The sequence below is a fragment of the Sphaeramia orbicularis genome, chromosome 22 (genome assembly GCF_902148855.1).
Source record: "Sphaeramia orbicularis chromosome 22, fSphaOr1.1, whole genome shotgun sequence".
Lineage (NCBI taxonomy): Eukaryota > Metazoa > Chordata > Actinopteri > Kurtiformes > Apogonidae > Sphaeramia > Sphaeramia orbicularis.
In genome coordinates, this window is record NC_043978.1 from 42,240,163 (window position 1) to 42,265,152 (window position 24,990).

The 24,990-nt window shown below is 37.3% G+C and overlaps 1 protein-coding gene across 1 annotated transcript in view; it reads right to left on the minus strand.

Annotated features, from left to right (window-relative positions):
- Window positions 1-24,990, minus strand: part of LOC115413427 (leucine-rich repeat and fibronectin type-III domain-containing protein 2) — a 231,569-nt gene that overhangs the window by 69,483 nt on the left and 137,096 nt on the right. The window contains exon 4 of the mRNA XM_030126256.1: window positions 8,696-8,783. The gene's annotated coding sequence lies outside the window, so the exon portion shown is untranslated. The remainder of the gene's footprint in view (window positions 1-8,695; window positions 8,784-24,990) is intronic.

A 24,990-nucleotide genomic window follows, 5' to 3' on the forward strand; every position in this document is an offset into this window, starting at 1 on the left:
AGAATTGTGTTTAAAACCCAATATCAGAAAATAATATGAAAACAATGAAAAAAACAACAACATTTTAATGCTGCTAATCTGATGTCTTCTCACATTTGAACATGTTCTAATGCTAGTAATTACTCACTTCATGGAGATAATATGCAAAAAAAAAAAAAACCCTTCTTGTCCAACAAATAACAACTGATTTACACTTAAACATGTTACTGCAGATCAGGTTTATCAAGAACAGCAAAGTTACAGTAATGGTCTGAATGTCAGTGTATGGGATGGTGCATAAGTGTCCACTGTGTTGGCTGATATGGAACTAAAACATCAAAACCCATGAATATACAAGAGAACAGCTGGAGAAGAACTGTCCACTGGAGTGACCTATGCATGAAAGGGTTAATCACGTTAGTCAGTATTGGTCAGGATTCTTTTGTGTCACTAGATTTTCTTTGTTTCACTGGTCAGTCATAAATTTCTTAGGATAGGTCACATCTTGGTCACATATTAAACTGACCGATATATGATCACAGGACTTTACCTTAGGCACACTTTTACATACACATGCCCACAGATGATCGTAAACAACAAGAGATAAGAGGTAAACACGGTCATTATGGGGTTTTGCATTGAGTTGAGGAATTTCATCTGCTGGACTTTAGAGGAAGATGACACCGGTCCATTTTCTGTGATCCAACCCACAAGGGGTTCAGCCCATAGTTTGAAGAGCAGTTTACAAGGATTATAAAAGTAATGTGCATTGCAACGTTCAGGGTTCATTTCCCTGTTTGGGGTGTGGATCCTCAGCTGAGTTACATTTTGCTTGTGATCAGATCAAGTAAATAATAAATTTATAAAAATGTGACCAAAAAGAATCCGGACTTATTCTTGGAGCTTCCAAGAAAAGAACATGCTAACATGTAAATAATTGGTGTAAAATGCAGTTTGTCATCTTTTCATGGTCATCAGATGACCCATTTGGATGTTCAGGGGCTCCGTAGTGAATGTAGAAACACCATCATCTTCTACAACATTGATTCATCAGTAAAATGATGATGCCATGGCTCAGGAGGTAGAGCTAGTCATCCAGTAACCAAAGGGTTGGCGGTTCAAATTCCGCTCTTTCCTAGTCTTGTGTCGTTGTGTCCATGGGCAAGACACTTCACCCGCCTTGCTTCCAGTGTCATTTGCACTGGTTTGGCGCGAATTGGCAGCCACGCTTCTGTCAGCCTGCCCAAAGGCAGCTGTGGATACAAACACAGTTTACCACCACCAGAGTGTGAATGAATAATGGATCAATAATGTAAAGCACTTTGGGTGCCTTGAAAAGCACTATAGAAATATAATCCATTATTATTATTAAAACCCATGGAGTTGGATCAATGACAGTGGATGGAGATGCTTGGTTTATGTTCAGTTAATAATAGATTTTGTTGAAAAAGTCATTCTTTCTTCATATCTGATATCATGACAATCAACCTTAATGTACATCTACATGATCAGTAAATTTCATTTGGGAAAATACTTGATTTTCATTGAAAATATACAATAAGATACAGAGGATAATATTATAATAAATGGTGATAAATCACTTAAGAAAGGTTAAATAGAGAGAAAAATTAATTTGGGAACTGCCAAAAAAGTCTATATGGGTTAAATAGAACTATGACTTCAATCTAATATGGATGTTATGTCTATGTCTCTGAATAACAATTTAGACAATGTGTCCCAAAGTGTACGATGTTTTCTAAGACAATAAATGTGCAATCAAGTAACATCATAGGCTTCATTAAAATAGAAAAAAAACACAAACTATTGTCAAATAGTTCGTAACTTATGTGAAGACATTTTTGCAATATTTTACAGTTTATGTGTAGCACCTGCACAAAAAGCATGTTTTCATTCATCACATTAGATCATGAGTCAGGATATTTATCCAAGTAAATGAACCCTTGAAAACTATATCATAAATCTGGAGTAAGAGTTGGAATTTTTCATCCAATGCAGTGAGTACCTTCTCATTTCTCAGACAACCATCAGTTTGATGGCGCATAAAGACGGAACTGTGTTTCAGTGGACAAAGGTCACGTGGTCTGATGAGTCCAGATCAACCCTGTTCCAGAGTGATGGACACATCAGCGTGAGAAAAGAAAAATGATTCAAGTGATTACCCATCATGCCTAGTGCCTACAGTACAAGCCTTTTCAAAATTCCATACTTTTTAAGACTTTCAAAACCTGCACAAGTAGGGATGGGAATCGAGAACCAGTTCTTTTTGAGAACCGGGTCCCAGTAGCTTGATTCCTTGGAATCGCTTGCCTGCCTACTTAACGATTCTGCTCATTGATTCCGCCTTCATTGCACATGCGCGATGACGTTATGCGTACGCTGCATTGTTTTGGTCAGAACGTAGCCAACATGGTGTTGAGGCAGATACGGTCTAAAAAGGCGACACCAGGTCCACTGGAACACTGTCAAAGCTTCCATTTCTTCAAAGGGGTGGAATCCCTCCAATATGCTCAAGCATTTGTCCACAGCATGTGGCTGATTTACAGGAATGTCACGTATTTGATACGCTACTTAGCGATGCTTGTGAATGTAGCGGCAAAGTGAACGCTGGGCCCAGTTCTAGTTCCGGTGTGGGCAACAAACGTCGTACCCCCTCAAATACAAGTTCCCAAAGGTAGGGGAAAGGAAATGAGGTGCACAACAATGGGAGCCGAGCCAAGCCAAGCCGAGTCGAATGGGTTCCACATAGTGGACATGTGGCAACAGAGGAATTAGTAAAGTGTCTTAAGTTTCACTTTCACTGCTGCACCCCCCCACCCTGCATCATCTGTTATTATTATTTGTACATACTGTATATGTTATATTTTCTGTGCAGAGATGGAAATATAAAAGACAGTTAATGCAAACACACCCGTTTGTACTCTTTTATTCCCTCACCCAATGAGAATCGATAAGGAATCAGATCAATAAGCAAAATCGATTATGGAATCGGAATCGTTAAATTCTTATTGATTCCCATCCCTATGCGCAAGCACCCTACTTCTATTGTGACATCACATAAGCTTATCGTAACAATGCCACTGCAAATGATTCCCAATAATCCCAGCTAAGTGTGGAACTTTTTATCCAGGCAGAGTATTGCTTGTTTCTACAACTGAAAATTTTATGGTAATTTTTGTGGAAAATTGTATTTATTAATCAAGCCGATGAAGTTTACTGAACAGAAAATTGTTTTGCTCAAAACAGTTATTAGAAGAGAAAGAAAACTGTCTCTGAAAATGTGTAAAGTATGAAGTGGAGTAGATTTACTACTATCTACTGCATTTTATTCTACTGCACCTTAATGTGGAATAAAGCTTTAATGACTTTGGGGGTTTTAATCACTTTATGGCATTTTCCTGCAAATCATCAGTAAGTCAGCTTGTCAACTGTGAGCGTGTAGTCTTGACAAAAGGAGAAAAATACAATAAGGCTTAGACTAGATCATTCATCTTGTGTCAGATGTTTGAAATGAGCTGTCCTACACAGAAAACCACCAGTGACAGTATACTCAATGACTGTTTCAACACAGTTTATATTGTTCTCAGTGGAAGTGGCTCCTGTACCGACTCCACCAGCTGACTTCACTCTCTGTATCTTTGATCACTATTCTTTTATCTTTTGTGAGCCTCAGTCTGGCACAAAATTGCTGCATAGCATGATATATGACATTCCATCTCGGCAGCGTATGAAAAATAAATTAGATTTCCCTACACTATTTCCTGATCAGCCCTCCTTCCTCTCATAACACCTGCCTCTCTCATTCTCCATGTGGAAGTGACAGCCGAGCTGCAAAATACGCTGAGGGTGTGTTCACACCAAGCATTGTAGAAAGTTTATTTTATTTCCGGACTACATTTATGCACATTTTTTTTCTCTTTTCTTTTCTTTGCATGCTTGAAATGTTTTCAATGGGATTTTACAAAATGTACCATAACAATGTGGTGATGGTACATATTGACCTGCACATATTTTTATAGAGTAGATAGAACCAGCTTCTGTGTTATATCTGAGTTGATCCCCATATGTCAGTGGTTCTCAATCTTTTTCTGTTGGGCCCCCCTTTGGAGGAGGCAAAATCTCCCTCTCAACCCCAACAACACTGCAACAGTGGTGCAATTATAACTTTTATTGAAAGAAACATCAATATCGTAACAATACTTTTTGATTTTCCTTGAATAATTTGTTATGCAAATTACACATAACTTCGATGTTTGCTTGAACAATACAAATAAACTCAACTAGACTTCTTCCTGAGACAATATTTTCCAAATAAAAATAGGAAATGCGCAATTATCTTAAACTATGACAATATCATTACTTTTTTTTTTTTTTTTTTTTTTTTTTTTAGAACAACAAACCAATTTTGGTAACAAAGATGAAGATTTTAACAATATTCGTGGCTGCATTGAGCACATCTCAGAACATTAAAGTGCAAACTGTACAAACTGTGCAAAAACAGAAACATTGCACATTTATCTTTCCCAGTCCAATCCTTGTCTATTCTCCAAACCTAAACTCTTTGTCTTGTCTAGTGACAGATCATCATGGCAGTAGATTGGTTTAAATGAGTCCAGGGTGCTCCAATGCTAAAACATTAGTTCCACCTGCTACGTGTTTTAACCTGGAAAAAAAACAAAAAACAACCACCCAGGAGAGATCCCATGCCCCCCCTGCAAGCCTTCCCGCCCCACAGTTTGAGAAACACTGCCATAGGCGAACATATAGTCCTGAATGTTCACTATATGGCCACTTTATTAGGCATACTTTGGTAGTACCAGGTACACCTAATAAAGTGGCCGGTCAGTGTATACGCTGAACCCCATCACCTTCACCGTTCAATGTGTCGTGCAGTCAGAGATGCTCTTGTAACTGGTTATTTGTTGCTGCTGCCTTTCTATCAGCTCCAACCAGTTTGGCCATTCTCCTCTGACCTCTGGCATCGACAAGGTTTTTTTCACCCTCACTGGATATTTCTTCTTTTTCGGAGCATTTTCTATAAACTCTAGAAACCGTTGTGTGTGGAAATCATCTTTATTCCCCATTCTGATGCTCATTTTTAAGTCCAGCCAACTGTCTTGACCATGTCTATAAGCCTAAATGCAGTAGACTGCTGCCATGTGATTGGCCTATTGGGCATATCTATTAATGTACAATAGAACTTAAGTACCTAATAAAGTGGCCAGTAAGTGTCCATCAATATTTATCTTCCATGAGTAAAAAATCATGAAAGTGTTCAGCCTGTATTAATTGGCCTCTTGCTGTAGAATTAAGCTGTAGACAACACAGATATTATCACTTTCATCACTTACAGAGTAGCTTTTTTTTTTTTTTTTACAGTTCTTTAGGTATCATTATGAGTAATTCCTTTTATATTCACACAGTCATCATATCTCTGGTAGGTATTAAACTCCTTGTTACAGAAGCTTTAAGGCTAATATTTAAGTATCACAGTGACAATTAAAGAGCAGGATCTGCAAAAGGATTATGCAGCCTTTTATAGCCACACAACTGGTGCAAATGGAACAAAAATACGCAGTATAATTCTGGGCAAAGGATGAAATTCACCATGAACAAAGCCATTTACCACCTGCACATATGTAAGAGAATATATCAGAGAATATTCATACAGATGGATCAAAATTAACCCCTTTCATGCAAATAAACCTTGTTACAAAACCGTCTTATTCACTAAAGGCATTTTAGGGTGGTGCAATTAACGTCTACAGTCTCACTCTGTATTCTCTGTGAGTTTGTGAGGCTTAAATAACATTGCATTAATATTTAATGATATCAAGGGTGAAATCTTCTGGGTTTTAGCTACTTAAGAAAATAATTAGCAGATGAAATCCAGCCTTTGTGCATTTAGTCCAGATCAATAAAGGTTAAATAGTCATAATATGCTATTTTTTTATATTGAAAATTCAACATGTAACTTGTGTATATTTTACATTTGTTTATGTTGTTAATAATATTAATTGTGATCGTGTGCTTCAAACATAAAACGGTAACATAATAATAAAATAAAGGGAAAAATGTAAATGATATGTTCCTTAGAGAGTACATTGTCACATAATGGCATAATCTAAAAGTTAACATCTATGGTAAAGTGTTTTCATTAAGATATCAGACTTGCAGAACCATGAGTTGAAGGGGAGAACTAATTGAAATAATGCATGATGGATTTCCCAAGACATTCCTAGGAGGAAACTAACTTTTTTTTTTTTTTATTAAGTCTGAGCTTGTCCGCTTTTCAAGTATAGGTCAAAAATGATTTATCAAGCTTTCACTCACAGTGGTCTGAAACTATGTCTTTATCTAACTCACCCTGAAGTTTAGCCTTTCATGAATATGTTAATCTAGAAACAGAATCTGACACATTATAATGTTGTTAGGGCTATAAATGATAGAATATGAAGCAATCCCATAGTAAAGAGTGTTAAATGAATCCAAAGGTTGGTTCAGGACATAGATACGCTGTAAAAAAATAACATGTTGTTTCAACTTCAAAATATGACTGAAAGTGCTGCCTTCAATTTTTATATCAAATAAACAAACACAGCTGGTTCTCTTAACATACATCATGTTGTCTCTTGGGGTAGCTGTTTGAACTTAAAAATTAAAGTCAGCTGACTTAAAAAGTTTAAATGTATTGACTGTACTGGTCTGGTTGATGCTGGACTCAATTCTGGGATCTTCTTAATATGGATTAACTATACTTACTATTGCACTTACCACTACACCACCATGTTTGGACTGCAATACAGAATCTTCTCCCTTTACGTCTAGCTGTGTGATTTTTTCACAAATCACTATCTCTAGCTAAACCAAGATATTGCTGAAAATGTAGTAATAATTATAATAAGTGGTTCCAGGCACCACAAACCCCGCCCCTTGCACGTACTGTAGCTTATTTTGGCATCGATCCAGCTGATGTCATCATGTCTATGCATGTGGTGATATATATGTGCCAAGTTTGAAGTAAATTGAAACAAAATTGATGTTTTTATAGACATTTAAATTTTCGCCCCCATTATAAGTAAATGGGAGAAAGAAAAAATATTTTAAAAATCCATTAAAAAATTTGAACTTTGACCTACTTTTCCCAAAATGTAACCACATCTATTTTGCATCACTGGCAATCTATAAACCCAATTTGGTATGAATTCAACCAACAGATTTGCTAATACAGACATATGAAATTTCACCCATTATAAGTAAATGGGGGAGAAAAAAAAAAGATTAAAAACTTCATTAAAAAATATTTTGAAATTATCATTATTATTATTACTACAATTATTATTATTATTATTATTATTATTATTATTATTATTATTATTATTATTATTATTATTTCAAAAAATGCTAACTTCCAAATCTTTTTTGCTTCCATAATTTCAAACATTGGAAGTTCAAACAGTTGAGACACTTTCTTAGAAAATAAATGCGTAATGTGCGTTATAAAATATATTCCTAGTTTCAAAACGAGGTGTAAAAGAGCGATGACAAGTTCTGGAAGACTGGAAAAGACACCTGCCAATTGTTCGTGATGCATTTGGATACATACGGTCACCAAAACGAGATGATGCAGGGCTTAACTCCGCCCACTTTCCTAAACTGTCACTGCAGTTAAGTCAACAGAATTTATTAAGTTAAACAAGGAGTCTCAAGTTAAGACTTGAGACACTTTTGACTTGAATTTTTTTAAGTCAAGTAATAATATGTTAACACAACAATTCTATTTTACAGTGTAGTAGTACGGAGAAAGTACGAAGAGTCCCGTCAGGTTAAAGGAAAATGAATGGGTTGTAATAATAACCAAAAGAGATGAAACAACACATTTAGTCTCCACGTACTTGATATTTTCACAAGTTTCTGTGTATTTGACCCTCACAGACCATCTGAGTGAAATTGCAGAAAGCTGTGAAAGTGCTTTGATCACCTTGCAAATCTCTCCGATGCTGGAGTGTCACAGCGTGCGTCAACACCACTGACGGCGAGAGCCTCATTCTGAGACAGTTAACAGCTCAGCGTTGTACTTTGAAGACCATTTCAAACTCCACGCTACATCATCATCATCATCATCATCATCATCATCAGTGCTGTCATCCTCACAAAATGCGGCACTTTCCACCTCCTCAGATGATCACAGTGTTTATATTGTTTTTATCATTACATCCGTACTGAATAAGTTTAACGTCATAAAAATGTACTAAGAAATAACCGCGTCCCTGTCGGAGAACGACGTCTGTGCTGAGTTCAACGCCATCACCTCCATCTGCTGAAGTGAGAAGTCTTATTCCTGTGAGTGGTATCGAATATTTTGCAGCCAATCATAATCTTACACCACTTTCACAAGCATGATGGAACTTTTATATCTTTCCAGAACTACTAATTCATGATAAGAGTACACAGTGCATCAATTTTCAATACTACCTATCATTCTGGGTTGAAGATTGGGAGAGTGTGAGAGGCAGCTCCACAAATCTGGTCTTAAAGGTCCCGTTTATCACCTTCCCCTGAGGTTTTTGTCACTTATATCTTGTTCAGTGCCTGCTGTAGGTGAGTATCCTAGCACGGCCTGAAGGTTAGTTTTTAAGGAAGAGAAAGATTAAAGATTCTTATTGGTAACATAAGCGCTGGAATAGGGAAATCTTACCTATATCTCGTGGTACTGTGCCATATGGTCCCTTGGAAACACCTCAAGGCCACACATTCACACTCAAAGAGCGGGATGAGCAAAGAGCCTAGAGAAAGTAAACAGAAGAAAACGCTATGTTAGAAAAGACCGCATTCAGTATGAGTAAAACATACGTAAGGTCACATTATTTTCTTAGCATTACCACGGGGTATGAATGAAACACCTACGAGAAGAATAACAACAGAATGCATAGATTCGTCCTCCGTAACAACATGAATGACATGTTAACCTTTACCTTTAACGTCACTACATCTGCTGTGGGTCAACTGTGCTTCTGAGGTAGGAAACCTTTTGTGATTCAGGCAGCTTTTTTATTACTTCTACAGAATTATGTGCTTCTCAAACAAAAGCCTATAAAAAAATCTCCTTAAAGCACAGTGTAGGAGGAGAAGGGGAGATTAGACTGCTTTATAGAAAATTATTGAAATAGAGCACAGCAGGGTGTTTCTGCATGGCCCCAGCTCCCAAATGACAGTATAATCTTAGTGATGACTGACTGAAGGTACAATATTTGTCTTCTTTCTCTTATTTTTGTGGCCGGTAGTCCCTTCAAGCTGTTTACATTTATTAACAGCAATTCAGAGCTGTAGTGTTTGTTTTCTTTCTGCAAATAATTGCAGCAGTTCCTCTTAGGACCTGCATTCGTGAATGACCGTGAATATGGTATGCTGTGTGATGCTGTATGCCACGCTTCATCTGTTCACAAAAGGAATAGAAACATATGTATACAATTTGTAAGGCTGAACGTGGGAGACAAGTTCCCCTCCCAGCAAAGGAGAGTGAAAAGTTCACCCTCAGAGGGAAGACGCTCACACCTGTCTAAATTTAACAAGCGTTTGGATTTGGAAATGTTTGTGCAGACCGGCTGTACTGCGTCGTAAATATGCATGCAGAAACAGAGCTCCGCTGATGTATGTATAGCAGAGGGCATTTTGTGACCTTTGAGATTTGCACAAGGTATGAGAACTCTCCGAATTGAACAAGTTCGACAATGTATGCTGTCACTCCTGATGTACTTGTACTGCTTCCTGGGCTGTGAGTGCAGGATGCATTCAGACAGTTCTTAAATCTTTCAACACTGAAGATTTATAGGTTTTACAAAATATGTCCTTGGTATTTAATAGGGGTGCAATGGTACACGTTGTACTGTTTTGTACGCCCCTAGTGGTTCGATACGAGCATGTATTTCGGTACAGCTCATTTGTCAAATGACATTTCCGGACAACTCACATTTACATTAGAGCTTTGCAAGACTAATGACGGACTGAATTCTACTGTCATTGGTTGGAGCCGCATGTGAAGACTTAAGCAGAACTTAGATCCGGTTCTGAGTAGGGGCTCATTTCTACTCTACGTTAAAGATGCAGACAGATATGGACGGAGCCTTCTGTCTGTCCCCTGCGTACATTACATTATGTACGTAAGTCTGTCCATTTCCTAGGAGCTTGTGGACCAGTCAGTGATTACGGAGCAGTATCACCGGGAACCATGGAGGTGGTGTTGAGATTTGAACAGAATAATTTCAGAAAAAAGCCGAACTTTTCAAAGACCGACTGTGTGAGTCAGTGAAAAACTACTGACATATTTATGACAACTACTCTTCTGAATATTAACATTAATATCCACATTAGTAAATCCCCCTCTGTCGTCGCCATGTTTGTCATTACCTCCGCCAAGGAACAGTGGAGGTTATGTTTTCATCCGGGTTTGTCTGTCTGTCTGTTTGTTTGTTTGTTTGTCTGTTAGCAAGATAACTCTAAAAGTTATGGACAGATTTGGAAGAATTTTCGGGAAATGTTGATACTGGCACAAGGAACAAATGATTACTTTATGGTGGTGATTGGGGGGGAGGGGGTGCTGATCTGCCTTGGTGGAGGTCTGCGCTCTCCGAGTGCTTTTGTAGTTATTGACTATCTTCTTCTTCTCAAAAAAGTTTAGTCTTCTTTGTGGTATTTGGCCAGTATGGTTATTGAGCAAAACAATCCTCTGGTGGATTGATTGAGAAATGCTCATTCCAACGCATTGGAGGCATTTAAGTATGAAGGCAGTGACGCATGAAAACACAGGGTAAACAGGCATACTGACAGAGTATCGGCATCTGAATACCAGTTGCATATGGCGGCAGGTGTTTTTTATGGTTTCTTCAGAGTTGTTACACGTATATGTTACATAAGTTGCAGCTAAGTCCATGGTTTGGTTGGCAACACTGTATCCCAAAAGGGCTTCGACCCAATTTACTTGCTACAGGGTGTTATGTAGATTAGCTTGTATGCAGAGCTCACAGCTTGTATGAACTTTATACAGAGTATGAGTGTGTCCAAAGCAAGGTTATTATCGTGAACGAAAACTAACGAAATGACGAAAACTAGAATTGTAAAAACATTTTCGTTAACTCAAATAAATAAAAACTATAATTAGAGAAAAAAAACGATAACTAACTGAAACTGTATTGTGTGCTTATAAAACTAACTAAAACATAAAAAAATTATGGATAAAATTCCCTTCGTTTTCGTCTTTGTCAATGTCGGACTGATATGAAAATCGATTTGTTTCGCTCTAGCAATTTTAGCTAGCGGCACCATACGGCACTTCACCGTCCGTCACCTGTGTTCACTTGTGGTTTCCAGTCGTCTTCTGGTCCCCACTCTACCTGGAAACATGGAGACTAAAGTTGGGAGAACGCAACAGAGTCCTGCCTAGGATTTATATGAATACAACAGCAAGGAAGATAAAAGATATGACAAAACTAAAATTAATACTAAAACTTAGCATTTAGAAAAAAATCAAAACTAATAAAAACTATGTTCTCCCCGTGTCTGCGTGGGTTCTCTTCGGGTACTCCGGCTTCCTCCCACCATCCAAAGACATGCACTAGTAGGTTAATTGGTTAATCTAAATTGCCCATAGGTGTTAATGTGAGAGTGATTGTTTGTCTCTACATGTTCAGCCCTGCGATGAACTGGCGACTTGTCCAGGGTGTACCCCGCCTTCGCCCTATGTAGCTGGGATAGGCTCCAAGCGACCCCCGTGACCCTAGTGAGGATAAAGCGGGTTCAGAAAATGAATAATAAAAACTAGCAAACCTGCTCTAAAAACTAATTAAAACTAACTGAATTAGAGAAAAAAAAGTCAAAACTAAATAAAACTAAACTATAATGAAAAATCCAAAACTATTAAAACCTTGGTCCAAAAAAGGTCACATGTAGTATAATATAACTAATAATGACATAATAAAAGTATAGCTCCACAGAACCGCGATATGTACCAAACCGTGGATAACCTGTACCGTTGCATCCTTAGTATTTACAGTGTTAAGGGAATGAATAAAATCAAAGTCCTCTTTTCTTCCTCCATTGATGGTAAGCATCTTTATCTTCCACTCAGTGATCTCATTTGTTGTGTTTATTTGCTGCTTTTCATGCATTGCAGCCTCCCACGCCAGAATGACATGATCTGGCCTTTCTAGTCAACAGTGCTGTAAACCCACACCCTTATACACACATTTACACACTCTCCATGCATCCTCCTCTCTTTCTCTGTCGCTGGGGACTGATGACACACCTCATTCTCTCGGTTCAGATTCACTGCCATGTCTCTCTACCCACCCTGCTTCCCCCGTGTCCTCGTAATGTTGCAGAGGATGTCAATGTAATGAGTAGAAGACTCCGGGAGCGCACCCCACCCCGGTGGTGGTGCTTTGATTTCTGGGGCAGATCTTGCCCATCAACAGTTTTTCTGTCAACCAGGGGATCCTACAAAAAACACAATCTATGCTTTCATTTTCATCACCCCTCCCCACCTCTACCTCCACACGCACCAGCTGGGCTTAGCCTGTCAATCGCAGAGTTAACAATGCTAACACTGAATGCACTGTGTTCCCACCTAAGGGACCTCAAAACTACTCCAGCCTTTCCTGACCAGAATATTTAAATGTTGAACTGATTTGATAAGGTGGATGGTGAGTTGTGTTTTAGATCGCTTGAGATTTCCTCCTTAATTAAGTCATGATTTGCTTTAAAATTGTGGCGGGCAGAGAATCCAAATAAATGATTACCTAAAAGTGTCCACAAGGTTTGTTTGGTAACATTTAACCCATAAACACCCAAAAAAAAAAACACCGGCAACCAAAACCATCTACCAATATTACATGTTTTATAACTTCTGATCCATTAATCCTATCAATCCATTTAAATAATTAGTGTAAAATGCAGTTTGTCATCATTTCATGGTCATCGGATATAACACATTTGGATGTTCAGAGGCTACATAGTTACCGTGGGAACACCATCACCTTCTACAACATTAACCCTTCGAGGTCTGAGCCTATTTTGGCCATTTTTGAGTACTTTTGATTTTGCCTTTATATACTATTTAAAGAAATGTTTACTATACCCATGTTTGGTATGTTTTTTTTTTTTCAGCACAACTTCATATGTATCATCTGTCTATTATTATTTCACTTTAACCTACAATATCAACACAAAAGGACAAAAAACATACAAAAAATATAAAATCTGATTCGAAAAATTTATATAATTTATTGCCTAAATAACACGAAGATGCTTAACAAACCTTTTCAAAGACTTTAAAAGTGAATAATGGTTCCAAAAATTAGGTATATAAAATGAAAATTGCAATAAATTAAAACAATATCTATCTAATATCTATAGCATATCTTTACGTAGGTGTTTTGTCACGCCGCCCCCCCCCCCCGGTCCTCCTGGTTTCCACATCCAGTTCAGTTGGGGGTCATGCTCACCCTTACCTGTAATGCTAATGCACTACAGAATCCACAGATTCAGCCAATTTTTTCCATTTTGAAAAATGACAAAAAACGCTTGCTATAAGCGCTATAATAACGCCATATCACTTGTTTGCTCCAGTTTCAATCGTCATATCTCCGGTTGTATTTACTCTGTCAACATCAAATACAAAGTGTGAGAGTGTTTCAAGTCCGCACTTTCAAATCCAGTTGTCCCCAGTGGTCTACGTGATCGACTTCCGATGTTACGACGTGTTGAAAATGTCATGTGGTTCAGTCACAGAGTCATGACCGTGGACCCCTAAGAGTTAATTCACCAGTAAAACCCATGGAGTTGGATCAATGACAGTGGATGGAAACGCTTGTTTTATGTTCAGTTAATGATATATTTTGTTGAAAAAGGCACATTTTCTTAATTTTCCTCTGTTTCTTATATTATGACAATTAACTTTATTCTGAGCTTTTATGAGCATCTACATGATCAGTAAATTAAATATCGGAAAATGCCAGATTTGTACTGAAGAAATGCAAAATACAGCAGATAATATTACAAAAAAAAAAAAAAAAAATGGTGATGAATTGCTTAAGAAAGGTTAAATAGAGAGAAAAATTCATTTGGGAATTGCTGGAAAAGTAACACTGGGTCTTTATGGGTTAAAGAGCCTTGTTCCTGAAATAACCTACTAATCCAAAAGAACTGAATACAGAGACTCAACTGAATTATATTCTGTTGGCCATCTTTTAAATACCATAATAATTAATATTATCCATACTGCATTTCACATCTACTTGTTCCCATTTCTTGTGGCAAACAGCCTCAGTGCAGCCAAAAGGGTGATTTAGAATATGAATACAGAAATGCCAGTGAAATGGTAAATTTATATCACTGCATTACAACAAATGCTTCCATTGCATATATAGAATGAGCAGGAAACAGGAGGGTATGATCATTCCTTTTCAGCAGATCAAATGAAATCCAGTAAGCTCAGGGGCTTAAAGGTAGTCTGTACAAACAAGGACACAACATTAAGGTCACAGATGCTCGTGAAGTTAATGTCCTGCCATTAAAACAAACAAATGGACAGTTTACAAGGGATGTGTGCACGTTTATTAGAGGTAAAGCACTTGCCATCACCACAGGGTCAACATACCATGCCTTAACGACGGTATACCCAATAACCTACATGCATACTACAATATACCACTGCTAGAATTAGAAAATACTGTGTTTTGTTGTACTTTATAATGCATAAGTAACCATTACTTTTTATTGGTCAGGATGAGCTGGGGTGGGGCAGGGTTTGGGGTAGGGGGGTGCAATTAATTTATTTTATTATACATTTAGTTTTATTTAATTTCTTTGTTTTGTTTTGTTTTTTTGGCTACACTCTAATAAGAGTGCTGTTTTATTTGTTGTTTTGTATGCATGCGTATATATATAAATGTGACTGTGTCTCTATATGTATATATGTTTATACTTGAAAAAAAAGGGAAGGTAAATTGTAATTCTGTGACTGAAAGTGTTCTTCGATAAAAAATATATATATGTCGAGGCCCAAAACGGAATCTGGCCCGATTCAGAATCGGGCCGGCCCAGAATGGAATTCTATTCTAGGCCGGCCTAGAATGGAATCCTGCTGCTATAATGTTATTTTTATACCATGTTTAATGCAAATTATGTAAATTATTACAAAAATCAATACATGGAATTTGCAAATATGTGAAAAAAAAATGAAACAAACAACATTTTAATTGTAAACTATAATACATTTTATTTACAAATAGAACCTAGTGGTACTCCCCACCAATATATGGTACAGTGAAATCGACTGAAATTGACAATAGTTACTCAAGGTATGTAAGACTGAAAATGTAAAATTATGACAAATTATGGAATTATGGATAATGTGCATTAAACATGGTATAAAAATAACATTATAGCAGCAGGATTCCATTCTAGGCCGGCCTAGAATGGAATTCCATTCTGGGCTGGCCCGATTCTGAATCGGGCCAGATTCCGTTTTGGGCCTCGACATATATACATATATATATATATATATATATATATATATATATATATATATATAAACAACAACAAGAAAATACTGCATAACTATTGAATTTAGGTTTAGTCAAATTTCGGCACAAAAATACTTGGTTCAGGTTAGGAAAAGAAAATGGTAAGAACTAAAACGACACATTTTAAATGATGAATATAAAGAAATGAAGAACTTCTTTAATGTGTGCATTTATAAGACCATCAGAAACCACCAATCAACCACAAAAGGAATATACACAAGTTTTAATCAACTGTTCACGTAGTAAGCACATCGTCGATTAAATTGTCAAATGGGAATAGGAAATTATAGTTGTTTGAGGTGATGTAACAACATGAATTTACTCTGGGTGGACTTCAGGAAGGGAGACCAGGTTTTATGGAAGCAGTTGAGATTTTCTTTTATGCTAAATGCTACATACTCTTTGTGCAGAACATCTTTCCATGCTTACACACCTAAATCATTTCCCTCAGGGAGAACAGCGTCGAAGATGACTCCATCACAAACAGTCTGTTTGTTGACATAACCAACCGTTATGTCACTCGGGCCTTTTCGGAATTTTATCACAGGTGCATTGTGGGAATGGGAGTTCCATGTAGCCGCAGTGTCCCCTACCGGGTCTGAAGATGTGGAAGGAATCACTGTCATTGTCACAGGGTGTGTGATGGTGAAAAACAATAATTAGATGTCAGTTTCATGGCTTTTTGGGAATATGTCATTGTGTGGGTTTATCATTCACGCCTCATACAGGGTAAGGCTGGGCCCTCACCGCTCATTCGCTCCTTACAGTACATGTATGATAAGCCTACACAATGACATATTCTGAAAATGCTATGAAACTGATGTCTAAGTATTGTTTTTCACTATCACACACCCCATATTATAAGATGACGACTAACTTACAGTGATTCCTTCCATTTCTTCTGACCCAGTAGCGGACACGGTTTCATTGCTTGTTGTCTCCAATGTTTGTTGCTGCTGCAGCTGTGTAGAACTCCCATTCCCACAATGCACTTCATGACAAAATATCCGAAAAAGGCCTGAGCGATGTTTCGGTTTGGTATGTGAACAAACGGACTGCTTGTGATGGAGTCATCTTCAAAGTTGTTCACCGTGAAAGAAAGACTAATGGATTAGTGATCATTAGGCTATCACTGGGGTTTTACAAATTTGAAGAAAAATTAGTGATGAAAGTTACACACGGATGTAATAAACAAATGAGAAATACAGTAAATAAGTGGTTGCAGTGAGCTCCTCTATGTTTGTGGGGTCTGTTCACATATATTTTTAATATTAGTTTTATTATTTTCTTGGCTACACTTAATGCTATTCAGGTGAAGACTTGGAGATGGCAAGTGGAGAGAGGTCACCTAAAATAGTTATGTATTGGGAGAAAGGGATGGTGAGGATGAAGACTCTGGACACATCTACCATGAACTCTGACCAGGACCATCTGATTGGTGTGCAGAACCAGAACATATGTGTGTGCAGGGGTCGCAGGTGTGTGTTCTGTGCAGGAAATGCATTGAATTAGGTGAATTTTTGTATATTGTTTGTTATATGACATAAAAAAAAACATGTTATTGAATATAATCTGCCAAATAATGCCTGATCTGATGTGTATTTATGTATTGGTAGCGAAACAGCTTTGTCATGATAGGTTTGTGAATCTGTGAGAGACATTTTCCGGGTTGAAGTTAATTCAGCTTTATTAGCAAGGGAGAAATGGAAATGTCAAAATGTTTGGGTTTTGGTGCCAGTTTCACAGTGGAATGATAGTTCTTTCAGAATAATTGGCAATAATTTGACATCGTATGTTACTAACGATGCCACTGTTACCTTCCTGAAAACATCTTGACTTTCTAAGTTGGCATTAGACGCCTGAGACATGCATGCAGTTTGGATAGGCTTCTAACTCACAGCATGCACGGATGTAGATCTTATTATTTCCTCAAGGACGACTGGTCAAGACACACTTTGGATGCAGCATTTTAATGACGACTTCCTAAACAACAACTATTCTCCATGCAACAAATAATCTATGATAGACCTGACCAGCCGCAATCCCAATGTGAATAATAATAATCATGGAGATGGAAAGTGTTTTCAATTCAACTCACTTAAAAATGAATTACAGGTAATGATATAAATGCATATGGGAATCGTGTGTTGACATTGAGAGGTTCCACTGCAGGGCTCTGTGTGGGTTTATTTTTAGGGGCACTCATGCACAGTCATTAATCATTAAATTTGGAAAGATACATGGTACATGTATTCTGGCTTTATTTAAGGGCAGTGACCCAGTACCTCATTATGAATTACATTTCATGTTGCACAGGTGCTGCAGTCCAAGGAAATACTTCCTCCTGGGATGCTGCAGCTGAGAGGCAGACACCTTACACACTGCTCTATCGGGGCAGCTGCTGACCGTGGCTTTTTCTTTTTCCATTAGGCCTTCGTTGTAAATGAAACAAAGGTCCGTGAGAGTTAATGTAGTGGAACTGCTCAGTAAAATGAGAAGCTCTGAAGTAAAGCACACATGATGGTCAGTTCCTGGGGCATCATAAAGGGGGGGGTAAACATGACAAATTCATGGGGCCCAGCATTTGTGGGGGGCCCATAGAGCAGTGGAGGGGGTCCAGTGGATACAGGTTAAAAGTTGTGAAAATTTGGTGTAAAATCCGCTGTATAACAGAGGCACAGAAGTCAGGAGTCGGATGCTGAATGCATGTTAAGTTTCAGTTTTGTTTCACGCCAGTGCAATTTACATTAGTTATGGAATGGACCGCACCCCCACGTATCTAACCCCCCCCTCGCCCCTATTCATGATATTGAATTTTATGAAGGGTCCACAATGTTTACCTTTCATGGGGCCCACAATTGCTAGTGACACCCTTGGTCAGTTCACAGAAAACAGGATAACCTTATTTTCTTGCCTCAAAAGTTCCCAAAAAATGTGAAATTATGTGAGGCAGAAAGAAAGAATTTTCTTGGCCAAGTAGTTGGACTTTGGAAAAAGAAACTTTCAGTACGGTTGGAGTCGTGTCATTAAATCAGGGAACTTTGGCATTTATAGGGCATTTAATATGATTAATATGCATTTCATATATTCTGCACTGAATAAAAATGACTAAAATCTGAGAAATTTGGTCTTCAGACTTAAGCCTTCAATGAAAAAAAAAAAAAAAAGTAAAATATCAGCGTGGTTTACAGAGAAGGGGAACAATGAATGAAAGAAAAGCCTGACTCATCTAGTCTGTGTTAGCAAAGTGGCAATACTACAACCTCTGAAATCTGTTTGAGAATCCTAGAAAAAAACATTGCATTATTTGAGTCATTAGCACTAAAAGGGCCAGAACTCTGAGATCTGTGTTGTTGTTTTTTTTTTCTTTTTTTTTTCTATTCAGTTTCAAAGATCACTTGTAATACCAGCTTAAAAATTGTGCACATTGTATCTGAGAAATCCAACTTTTTTTTTTTTTTTCCTGTAGTAATTCACGATGTAAAACAGCCTCAGGCAACTGGCAAGCATTTTGCATTCTGGCTCAAACTGAAAAACCATCTCCTCTGCGTCGTGTTTTACTCAGACTGTGTTTCAGTTCCTTCAACCCAACAGTGAGTTTTACACCAACGTCGCTACAACACATGTTGTCATCCACATTACACATCGTTGACTCATTAGTAACTGGCTCACACTCTGCTTCAAAGCAGACACACAAACGCACACAAACGCCTCTTCCACAGCCCAGCGTGGACATCACATGCATGTCTAAAATGTCAGTGGGTTTAAAACGACAGAAAAAGACAGGGGTCTCAATGACAAGCCAAGCCCCCCCCCCATGCACCTCCTGTGGAAAAGTGTAATCACATTTTCCGCAAGGGTGGTTCTAGTGCCCGTGAGAAAAGGGTTTATTGAATTCACACACATTGTCATTACGCAGATGGTGTGGTTTCCCTTCATATCTGCAGCCACTTATCCAACCCATGGAGTTTAAACAGCATCCAAGTCTCAGAAACACAAACATACTTGTCATTCACGCAGGGCTGTGGATTAAAGGACATTTTCAAGTCAGTAGGGAATTGATGTATAGCATTCACTTGTGCATTTATAATCTACCGGTTTCATTTGTCATACGGATTAATATCCACTTTTGTGTTGTGTGATTCTTATGGTCTAAATCAAAAGAACATAGAACAGACTCATATGTATAAGCCCCAGGTATATGTAAAGATAAAAAAAAATAAAAATAAAAACAGAGCACTTTCCAACTTTGAAGACTCTTTATTCCTGATTCCAAATCATTTAACTGCTAAGTACCAGCCTCACTGGTTTATACCATAACCAGTGGGGGCTGGTACTAAAGACTGACACAGCAGTTGAATGAATTTGCCAAGTTTTAATGTTTCTATCAGCTTATAATGCTCAACTTGAATATTTCAGTCTTTTGGTTTAATGTTTGACTGCAGTGGCTCAAACTCACAAACAATAAACAATGTAAATATGCATGTAATATTTAAATTTAAATCTGAATTTATATAAATACTTATACAGTCACGGAAAAAAATATTAGATCATAAAAAACAATGGTTATGCAATCAAGTACTAACTCCTGTGTGCATCATGTGACTAAAACAGACAGAAAAGAAAACATGGAATGCCTAAAAGCACTGTTTTTGTCAGTACAATGCCATAGATATTGATGTAAGAACTGAAGTGATTTTGGTTATTATCAAGAAAACATGGAAAATTTCTACAGGGTGGGGAAGCAAAATTTACAATGAACATTTAGTTGTTTTTTCTCAGCAGGCACTACGTCAATTGTTTTGAAACCAAACATATATTGATGTCATAATCATACCTAACACTATTATCCATACCTTTTCAGAAACTTTTGCCCATATGAGTAATCAGGAAAGCAAACGTCAAAGAGTGTGTGATTTGTTGAATGCACTCGTCACACCAAAGGAGATTTCAAAAATAGTTGGAGTGTCCATAAAGACTGTTAATAATGGAAAGAAGAGAATGACTATGAGCAAAACTATTACGAGAAAGTCTGGAAGATACTATTAAAGAAGAATGGGAGAAGTTGTCACCCCGAATATTTGAGGAACACTTGCGCAAGTTTCAGGAAGCGTGTGAAGGCAGTTATTGAGAAAGAAGGAGGACACATAGAATAAAAACACTTTCTATTATGTCAATTTTCTTGTGGCAAATAAATTCTCATGACTTTCAATAAACTAACTGGTCATACACTGTCTTTCAATCCCTGCCTCAAAATATTGTAAATTTTGCTTCCCCACCCTGCAGATATCAGCCCTGAAATTAAACTCTTACAGGCTATTTTTGTTGTTATCATTATATTTGTCCAAACAAATTTACCTTTAGTTGTACCAGGCATTAAAATGAACAAGAAATTGAAGAAAACAAGGGTGATCTAATATTTTTTCCACAACTGTACAGGCTAAAAAGCAGATTTTTGTCTTTCTTCTCTTTATATTTTATGTTTCACATGTGCATATATGTTTCTGTTGTTCTATCTTCCATGCACTTTATTTGTATTTGCTGCTGTCAACTGTGCAAAATCTTATCTGATCTTATCTTCATTTATGCACTTGACCACCAGTCGTCTTCTGTGCTTAGGTCCTACGTTATCTGTAGCTGAATAGTCAAGTGGCGTTCGGTCTCATACTCAGTTAAATTGAGGTCCCTGTGTAAAACCCAGAGGTGGAGGAGACTAAATGGAGGTGTAATGGACTGAACAGGACTAAACCTGTGACATCTGGAGCAGGTTAATCATCTGCTTCTCATTCATTGTGGAATCCTACAAGTGTCTGTATCTCACTTGAAGCGACTTGATAACCCAGTGAAAGTCATCCCATCACATATGGACAAGGAAATTAAACCCATTCTGAACAGACACAGGCACCAGAAGATGTGACCCTGGAGTGAATCTTTAATCCTATATTGAGAGTACAGCCTTATGTCATCTACTCTGCAAAGGTTTTCAGAGCCACATACACTCCTTTTACCCATACTCTAAAAACAGGAAGTTAATATAGTCATTAAGAAATTAACTTAATACAAATAAAAAAAATATCTTCAATAAATGTTGACATGAACCCCATGACACCGGATGAGTATTATATCATAATATACTGTCGCCCATAAAGTTGGAGTAAAATATCTTTACCTTTTGTGATAAAATGATTGTGACACTGTGATTTATTATTGATAAAGTTTAACTGGGACTCAACATGTAATCATTACATCCGTTCAAAGATGATGCCCCTTGCACATATTGCAGCTTATTTTGGCATCGATACAGCTTATGTCATCATGTCTATATGTGTGGTGATGTCAGCATATCAATTGCCTCTATATATGTGCCGAGTTTGAAGGAAATTGAAACAAAATTGATGTTTTTATAGACATTTGAAATTTCACTCATTGTAAGTAAATGGGGGAAAAATAGATTTTAAAAAATTCATTAAAAATTTCACCTTTGACCTACTTTTCCCAAAATGTCACCACATCTATTCTGGGTCACTGGCAATCTATAAACCTAATTTTGTATGAATTCAACCAATCGTTTTGCTGCTATAGACATTTGAAATTTCGCCCATTATAAGTGAATGGGAAAAAAAAAAGATTTTAAAAATTCATAAAAAATTTAAACTTTAACCTACTCTTCCCAAAATGTAATGAGATCTATTCTGGGTCACTGGCAATTCATAAACCAAATTTGGTATGAATTCAACCAATACTGCTAGAGTGTTAGCAAACAAACAAACAAACTGAACCAAAAACAGGGAAGCAAAGGGTAAAAATATCTTCAGTAAATGTTGACATAAACCCCATGACACTGGACAAGTATTATATCATAATATACTGTTGCCCATAAAGTTGGAGTAAAATATCTTTACCTCTTCTAATAAAATGATTGTAACAATGTGATTCATTATCGATAAAGTGTAACTGGGACTCAACATGTAATCATTACATCTGTTCAAAGATGATTACCGATGCGTACAGATTAAAAGAAAAAGAAAAATGTGTCAACTTTATGGGCAACAGTGTAATTAAAACATTATTTATTTATTTATTTATTTTTATAATTATTTTGAGAGACAGTTTTACTTAAATTCATGTGTTGAAACAACTCTTCTACAGTAATTTTAAGTGGGTCTTCCAATATTCAACAGAACACAGATATTCCATAAAAATGTGTACTAACTTGATCTCTAGTTGAACAACAAATGTAGATGAACAGATTTTAGTGATGTATCTCCAACCTCCATAACTCCTCCATCACAGTTCTAGTAGAAGTGGGTTAAGATGTTCTTTGGCCTGTTTAGAGCATAAACTATGTCATCCATGACGTTAAGGTGTGGAGGAGTATAACTACATTTACTCCTCTTTGAATGAGACAGGCGGATCGGCCATCTGGAGTCTGTCTTCACTGGGAGGTTGGTAGATGTGTGGGCCAGCACTGAAGTTTCAAAAATGTCCCACGGTGGTTTTGGCGAAGCACTGAAATGAGTACTGTATCCCTGATTTCATCTTTCTACCCCGAGGTAAAGTTAACTCTGTGAACAGTGTGTTTTATACACTGAGCACACACAATAATAATGTCTAAATGTAAAATGAAATGTAGTGTAAAATTGAAAAAAATAAGGGGGGCTAGGGTTGAGAATTTCAGGGAAAAAGTCCCAGAGGTAAAACTGGCCTGGTTCCATGGATTGATTCATCCATTTGGCAGGACACATGCTACTGTACTATCAGTGCAACGCTTTTTCTTACATCCATGTGCAGCTGGGTATTGTCCAAGTCCAAATGGTCTGTTCATTTACTTTCAAGTGCCTCCAGATTGATATCCTCTTGATGAAAACGAAGCTGACAACGATTAGAACTTTACCCTTCTAGCCTACAGGCATTTTGGATAATCAGACATCACTTTATTACAGTCAAGGTCACTGACTGTAAATGTAGCTTGAATAAAAGGCTCCTGTTAGCTTTACTCTGCAGTGACCTGATATATTTTAATGTGCTCAGTGCTGTAGCGATGGGCGATTTACGAATGCATCAGTCAAAATAATCGATTCATTAAACTGAACGAGTTGAATCGATTCACAAATGCAACTGTATCAATTCAGCATCACTTTGCAAACATTTTGTTTATTATCACATAAAGTAGTCGCAATAACTCATTAAGTCAGAGGTGGAAGTGCTGTGTGATGCACTGTGCGGCAGCCGGTAGTCTCCATGGTAAGATCTCTGATTGTATCGCGAGACTAGTTGCTGGCGATGAACGGACCGAGCCAAGGTAGTGAACCGCTGGTCGAGAGTGGCCAAGCAGGGCTGAGTCAGTGAATCGATTACACTGGGTTACGAAAAAATATTTTTTGCAAGTTGTCTAGGTTTTTTCAACTGAATTAGGACCATTTTGCACCGCTAAATCCAAAAATGACATCTGTTTTCTCAATCAGGTCAGGTTTTTTTGCTAATTTGATTTTGAAAAAATTGATCTTCTCACAAAATTGATTACATTTTTGTAAAATTTATCTTGGTCACCAAGTTTAATACAAAATAAGACTGGTAAGCACACTTTATGAAACTTGTGACTTGATTCCTGTTAGGTACAATGGTGTATTCACCGCAGATGTAGCAGAATACGTCAGGCTTATTTTTGCAAGATCTTCTAGTCGAAGCCATTTCATTCACCTGTAATATTAAAAAAATCATTAATCATAAATTGGCAAAAGTAAAATCTCCAGAACTCATTTATTGCAAGAAATATGAAAGAATTTTATATCATATGATGTGAAAATACCCATAAATGTAAGCAAAAATGTTAAAAAGCCAATATGTAGCATAGTTCAGAAAGTTGACCTGATTGAGCAAAATTAATGTGATTTTTGGATTCAGCACACCAAAATTATCCTAAATCAGCTCAAAAAACTTAAACAATAAATTTGTTGTTGATCAGTGTTATGAATCATTCACAAATCGCTGACTCACTGAATCATTCAAGAAAAGATGGACAGGAAAGAGATATTAAGATAAGAAAAGATAAGACATGCCTTTATTAGTCCCACAAGGGGAAATTCCAGGTTTACAGCAGCAAAGTACAAAAGCACACAAGACCGAAAAAAGTGCAAAATCCAAAATAAAGACAAATCAAAAAAGCTGTATATACAATTTACAGCTGTGCACATGCTGATCATGCCACAAGTTGAATTAAGGATACAGTTTATTGCACAGAATTATTTGGAGCAGTTTCTATTGTGGAGCCTGACAGCTGCAGGAAGGAAAGACCTGCGCTACCTCTCCTTCACACACTTTGGGTGTTTCATCCTGGGTTAGATTTATTACCACCTCTGCTTGTCAAGTGGGATAGTGGATTAAGCATATGATGGCAATTTGGCATCGCCGG